General features: G+C 41.8%; 1 non-coding gene across 1 annotated transcript; it reads left to right on the top strand.

Moving 5' to 3' along the window:
* The first annotated feature begins 2661 nt into the window (after positions 1 to 2661).
* TRNAL-UAG (transfer RNA leucine (anticodon UAG)) lies at positions 2662 to 2743 on the top strand. The gene has a single exon. It is a non-coding gene; the product is annotated as a tRNA-Leu (tRNA).
* Positions 2744 to 7678: the final 4935 nt, after the last annotated feature.

Raw genomic sequence — 7678 nt, 5'->3', positions numbered from 1 at the left:
AGAACCGAAACTTCTTAATAACACCCATTTTTTTTTTGTCAAACAGCATGGCTTTGTTATACTTCCTATCGTTTTCGAAACGCTGCGAAATGCTAGTATAATCTATTTGTAAAAGTAATAATAAACATTCATATATACAACATTTTATGCGCAGTTTTCACTATATAAGATAATGAAGTAACCATGCATGACCATATCTGCCATTTTTGAAAGTACGCAACTTTAGCCAACATTGAAACGTGTTGATTAAATTGTCTCAAGCTTATATCGGGCATCCAGGTTAAAAGCAACAAAGCTTTTATGAAAGGCAGAATGTCCTCTAGGAGTGAAATCGGTTGAATTATGTTCAGGGGCGCAGGCTAAGTCACCCGTACTTTTTACAGTTCTGGACTCTGGAGATTTGGTTAGTATAATGTGTAATCAGAAAGCTTCTTGAAATAATAACGTCAGTAGTTAAGTATCAGCACGAAACTTGTAGACCGCCTATAAAAACAGCTTGTTGCAATGTTTGCTATATCTTCAGTTCAGTTCAGTCGTTCAGTCGTGTCCGACTCTTCGTAACCCTATGGACCATATCTATATCTACCCACCAGAAATCCCGCAAAGTACAGACTCTATGACGTGTCAGTTGTGCAGTCCCCAACGGTGCTCAGCGTTTGCATCGGGCGAGAGAGATGCGCAAGCAGCTGCCATATGGTCGTTTTTATATTTCGCGGTCTTTATTTTAAAGCCGGTAAATAAAGCTGCGTAAATGGTGCCCTCGTGCAAACATTTCAGCAGCTGCTTTTCAACGCAATCGACAACGTTTATACTGTACGGGGCTTTATTCCTGAAGCCAATGTTTGCATAAAGTTGCCCACTTAGTCTTTAAATCAATTAATTTTTTAGAACAAATAAAACACTGCAGACACTTCGTGGCTCTCAACACCCCTCAGTTGGTTTCAGCAACAAGATTAGGTCATCGTCTGTTTAAAGCCTTGGTCACTTTTAGCTAGGAAGGCCGGTATGGCCAGAGTGGTGAATGTATAGCATGCAATGTCCAGTAATGAAATTTTGAGGTCGAGCATGCAGTGTATGGCCACAACCATTTCAGACATTAAACTACAAAGTTCTGTTACTTCTGTTACTTCAAATATAAACGCTAAAAAAATTCTGCGACACAATGCCTGAACTTTTTGTCAACATTGTTTTATGTTATTTATGTTACAGGTATCGACATTAAAATATATAACGGAGCATTAAATGCCGAGTTTTAACGCTAGTTTAATGTTTATGGTACAAAAAAGAATGTATTTTTTTATCTTAATTCATTTTTAACATTTCCAACGGCGTTTTAAAAGTGGTATATATAGTTACCGCAGAATATACAAGATGTTTATAACTTTTTGTTTAGTGCGGTTCCTGGGTATTCGCGAACCTACTACGTATACTGCAAGTCGTTTATTATCGCTGTATTAACAATTGCGCTGGGCCGCAACCGACTATTGTCTCTAAAGTTTTACCTTGATGGCGCCAACTGCGTTAAGGAGGTTTGGAGTTAACTTTTATTCTGGCCTTCAATCTCTCATTCTGATTCTACTGCCACTCCGGCTCGGAGTGCGAGCATCTGCGCATGTAGAACGTACAGCTGGCGGAGTGCAGACGCGCGCTCATCTGACGCTGCGGGTGATGGATTAGGCTCATTGTTGTTTTCTCAATTTCAAGCAACGCCAGCATACACTTCCATTTCAGGTTCACGGATTTGACTCTGCGAGTCCCTCGGTGGGAAAAGTTGTGCTATTTTTTAATCCAATTTGATTGGTCCTCCTTATACCAGTTTCACAGTACCTCTTCAATACAGCTTCTCGCAGCATGTACTTTGCTTTCATACCACACATGCATACACTGGCTGCGTAGTACGCTGGAGAAGTGCAGGCAGATTACGATAAAGGAATCGTGCTGCACAGACTTCAGCTGACCAAAACGAGTTGCAGCAGTCATTTGATGGCATACCGATTTCAAGATTCGCTGATACAGCCCCTACTGAAAAAATTGTATGAGGCAATAACCTCACATTTTCTCGCACAATCTCACATAAGAAATCACAAGTCGCATATAATTGCATAAGGTCTCATAGTTTCCTAAACATCATCATAAATTATGTATGATATTTTATGATAATGATGTGCACCGTATTAGAGTCTATGCGATTAGGTGAGATTTTATGAGGTTATTGCCCCGTAGAACTTTCGGTTTTTCAGTAGGGGCGTTGTGGACATGCCGGCTTCAATGCCTCCGACAGTTGACTCACTCCTACTGAATAAAAAGTGACACCCATATCGTTGCGGCGTTCCACTATACAATGTCTATGCATACGCCTGTTTCCATCCCATCACAGCGTGCCCTTAGATAGCAGAGATAACACGACGGATAGCGTTTTCTCACAACAGTCAGTCAGGCCTTAGGAAACGTAAATAGAGTACTAAAGCAAAATACAGCAAAAAACATTATCACGAACTCTTACCGCCGAGATTATCCGGATGTCATCAGCAACGACGTGAAAGAGATGTCGTAAACTTGCTCATGTCAGCGTTTTTTGCTTTATAATTGCATTCTTGTAATGACACTTCATCAACCGGCACTAACTCACCACAATGTACGACGGAGGAGGGGAATTCCGTTGGTAGCGTGGCCGAGCGGTCTAAGGCGCTGGTTTTAGGCACCAGTCTCTTCGGGGGCGTGGGTTCGAATCCCACCGCTGCCAGTTACTTTTTTGTTAACTTTTATTTACATTTTACATATCACTTTTGTGCTCGGTTGATTTACTACAACATTCGATTTTATAGGGAATTCTATCAGTGTGTAAACATGTCACAAGCTTAAATAACAGGTTTCTTTCAGGCTTGTGCAAATAATGTTTGGCCATAATATGAAATATACGAGTCAAATGATCGCTATAGTTACTGCTGAGACTACATCTTGTAGCGGTCAACGGTGAAATTGCATTTAACTTCCTATCCTCCAACAGCGCAAATACCAACGGACGTAAGCGAAATAAGGAAACTTCATATTTCTATGAAATTAAACCAAGGCCGTAAATAAAACGCAAGAGCACAGCTGGTGTACAGCCTATGGTGTACCCCTTTGACGTGGTCGATGCAAAAGGCGGTAAGCACAGTTGCGCAATCACCCTCCAAGCTCCACTGACACGTCAGGCACAGCTTGGCCCACATTTACGCTTACAGCGACTATGAAGATTGCCGTCACTTGATTTTTTAATGACGTGATGGCACCTCGACCAGTGAGTGTCATGGCTAACATGCTTGGGCTGCCTAAGGAGGTGGGGTCACCCGCATTTTTTTTTTTTTGCCCCAGAGTCTCGCCCAGGATAAAGCATAGGGGACGCTAAGAGAAGGACGCACTTTTTGTCTGACGGGTGCCGAAAGGCAGAGGGTAATCGAGCCGTGCACATCCTACATGGAAGATGGGTACTGGAACCGCCATGTCACTGCTGAGGCACAGGTGGTCATCATCGGTGTTTCATCGCCGTCGTCTTTAAACGGTGGCTCCAGAGGTGTGGTTCACAATGCATTTCAGGAACTTTTGTCTTTCAAAAACGAATAAGAGCCACTGTGGGTTTCTGCAGAGGACTTTTTCGCCTGTCTGAAGCACGTGCATTGGTTTAAATTCACCAATGGTATGCATCTTCCACGTCTGAAAGCGCTTGGAAATGTGCCGCGGTGAGAACGAAATCGGTGTATTTATGACAATGGCTTGAAAAATTAACCCTACTCTGATAGTGGGGTAAAAATGAACTTTATCTGTTGATCTTTATCACCTATCAATTTACACTGCGTGGAACATTGGACTTCAGAATAGCAACAGACATTGAAATTTGCTTTCTCCGAGCTCTCTCTTTGCTCCAAGACTGATAAACGCATTCTTTCTGTCACGCGTCAGTGCCTCCACCTGCCGGCGCCGCTGCAAAATCGGCAGACTTGTATTTCCGCGCCATGATCAAAATGCGCAGCTTGTGAATAAAAGCGTTTTTTTAAATCTGGGTGCTAACTCCCAACTGAGAATGTGAGGGCAATTGCCGCAAAATATTACCTTCAAACTAATGTGCAAATGGTCCTGTCATTATCTTCAGTAAAATCAATGATTCATGAGTAAGTTCTACGAAGGGCAAATCAGACGCGCTCAGTCTGTGATTGTCCAAAACTCATGGAGCATAGAAGCGATGGTCTTCATATCATGATTCGTTGCCTGCACCTGCCATGAGCACAAGTCGCGTAACACGTCTGTCGCCATTTTATTCGCTTTTGGTCGACTAGTATATATATATATATATATATATATATATATATATATATATATATATATATATATATATATATATATATATATATATATATATATTATTGGCAGGGATCCGTGCCAAAAAATTAAGCATGCTGATCTGCATATTTTCTCATTGTGTTACTAAGAGCCATGCGGATAAAATGGAACAAAATCGCTACTATCTTCAGATGGGCTGCACTTGTATTCCAAAAGTGGAGCCAAAGGCTCCTTTCTTTCCTTCGAGGGGCGTAGAGTTAAGGGCAGAAGCGATCTGGCCAATATGCGGGCTTTGTAAATTTTCTCCCGCGTCGCCTATGAAACGTGAAAGACACTGCGGGCGCCTCCAGACAAGTAAAGAAGCTATCGTTTTGTGTGGTTACATCGTGTATCTAGGTGTCTGCTTGGATAGATGCGAACGCACTACACAATTAGGAGCATTCTCAGTCTATTTCAGTGCGAACCTGGACGTGTGCCCGCTTTCGAATCCTTCTATAGTTGCTCCGCTGCCTTTTCAACTTGCGACCTTGCTCTCTGGCAGCGTGCAACAATATAGCTTTGGTTTAATCGGTTTTAGGCCCATGAGGGCAATGGAGAAAGGCCAATGCGGGTGCATATTCGTCCATTATAACAGCACACTCGGCGGCACAAACTAAGAGGACACAACAGAACTTTTTGCATGTGTTCGTGATCTTTTCAGCGCTGTTGTGTCCTCTTTCAGTCTGAGGCGTCAAGTGCGCTGTTATAACGGAAGTCCGAAAACAACTCATCCAACGTATTGTACTATGGGAGCATATTTCTAGTAGAAAGGGCTCTTTTGCATGTGTTCGTGACAGCGCTGTTGTGTCCTCTTTTGGTTTGTGTCGTCAGGTACGCTTTTATAACGGAAACCTGAAACCATCTCGTCCAACATATCGTATTATGAATATTCTTCCAACACGGACGCTCCGCTACATGTTATAGGCGGGACAGCATAGCTTTGCCCATATTACGACAACGCGCACATTTCTGGGAGCAATACGATCGTTATCATCGGCTTAAAATTCCGGCTTCAAATTTTTGGCTTCCGAAAGCGACACTAAGGCTAAGTCGAATCAACAGGAAGCTTTTGTTGAGCTCAAGAGCTGGTAAGCTGTACAGGCGCAGTATAATCTACGTGCAAGAAATGGTCTGCAGCCTTCGCGCTAGTTGTTGTGCTTTTGAAGTCGCATTTTAAGGGAGGCAATGCACACTATACTGCGTGATGCACGGTTGATCGATGAACGACGCAGAATACAGTGACTGCACTCCCGTAGCGAACCCTCAGAGCCAGAATATTATTTTAGAGTTCTGCCGCTCAACGCACTAAATCTCTTTTGACCTGGTTCATCACGGTTCTGAAAGGTGTTGCCGTCGATGCTGCATCTATTGGGACGAATGCATGAGGACATTGTGATGTTATATATAGTGCTACCTATTTCATAAAAGTGCTGCTACATTGACGTGCAAATGCCCTCATGGCTTTTGCGGCGTAAATCTTTTGATTCATCGATCTGTAAAGCTTCATCTTCTAAATGCTCGAACTGCCTTGTTTCGATTATTTTCTAGCCTGGCATTCGGATACGTATTCAATTTCGGTCACGTATTCTTGGCTTTGAAGATTACATTGCTATTCTGTGTCTCTATGTGCCAGCGCTGCTGGCGTTTAGCCAGGTCCTTATTCAGCTTCTGGGCTGTTCATGGTAATATAAATGATATGGAAAAATGTGCGTCAGTGAAAGATGTGAGATAACAAATGGAATATTACTCCACAATGCCCAGTTTTTATAATTCGCTGAGTATTACAAAACCTGCGCACATTCACAAAAAATAAACGCAGCGAAAGATTAGAGGGGTGTGGCGAAGGGCATATTACGTACTGGAATAATAAATTGTGAGTGAGCTGACCAAGTGGGCGACAATGTTCACTGAAGCACAAAAAGTCTCTTCGCGCTGCATGTGCGACAGGCTGTTGCTGGCGTCAAAAGACTTCCGTGAGCGAACAAGTGCCAGTTCATAAACTGAAAGCTTTACGAGAGCGTTGGCGCGTCTCGGCGAGGAACAACGTGCTAAATATTTCATTGCTTTAACAAAGTTACTGTCAAGCCCATCTATGTACTGCTCCAAAATTCGGTTTCGTCATTCAGAGCTGAATTTTCGAAGTCTGTACGGGAGGCTGTATGTGTTTTACTTCTACGGAGCGAACCGGGGCAGCTGCTCCTGAAGAAATCTAACTGGCTGAAATGTATGTCCAATTAATTGAGATAAACTAATGCCCCCTTTTTCACAAAGCGTCAATTATTTGAATTTAATATTTTCCGCGTAAACTACTTTCACTGCTTAGGATTAAAACATATAAAGGCCACAGCGCATGGTGAACTTTAGAGAAAATAGCTCGTTTAGCTCCACTCCGTATTGTTCACCTAAACATCACGCGAATAATGGCGTGTTGGTTATTCAATTTCCGCTCCGCATGTAATAAATGGTTCACCGCACTATGGTTTATTAAGCACTATGGTTCACTGCAGAAAATTTACGCCTATTATCAATAAACCCGTTGTTAAGTTCGATCACTTTGTGCTGGGGGGATTGATTTCTTTCCGGGCGATTTATTTAAAACTACACGAATAATGTATATTTTCTGGTGCTTAATATGGGATGCTATGATTTCTTTTTCTCGCTTTAGTTTTATGCTAAGTTGAGGTCTGTTGAACCATATAGTTTTTTTGTTGTTGTTGTTTGTTTTAACATCCCCCACCATGTTTCGTACACAATGAGTTTTGCTTGCTATTTACGTGAATGCGTCTTTTCTAAAAAAAAAAAAAAAAAAAAAAAACAGACAAATTAGGAACTATACTGTCATCGAATATGAGATTAACAAGTCATGCATGCATTGAGATTAGAATTGGTTTTTTCGACGCCTTGTGTACATGCGCTCATTGCAGAGCTTATTAATTCGAACATGTTTCTTGCATGCACCAGCCCCAACATTGCATAGCGTGGAGACATATACTCAATTCTTTCAGTAGAGGTGGCCGGTAGATTATGAATATTCAGGGTTGTTTTCTATAAAAAAGAGGAAAGGCCATGCCTTATAAGCATTAAAAATGAATAGCGCAAGCTTTGCCATTCTTATCCGGAAAACGTTAGTGTGACACATTTCGGCTTATATCACCTTTATCACATATCACATTTCGGCTTATATATCATATATATTTCGGCATTTCGGTAAAGTTGTCGTGAATGTATACCTGCATCATTCTTGTCTCATAAATGTCAGACAAACTTTTATGCCACACAACGTTACATAAGCTTTACACTCATTCATAGTTTTTTTTATTGA

The sequence above is a fragment of the Amblyomma maculatum genome, chromosome 3, assembly GCF_055883805.1.
Source record: "Amblyomma maculatum isolate TAMU_Amacu chromosome 3, ASM5588380v1, whole genome shotgun sequence".
Lineage (NCBI taxonomy): Eukaryota > Metazoa > Arthropoda > Arachnida > Ixodida > Ixodidae > Amblyomma > Amblyomma maculatum.
Note: the sequence above shows the minus strand (reverse complement) of the source record. Positions and strands in the feature narration are given on the sequence as shown.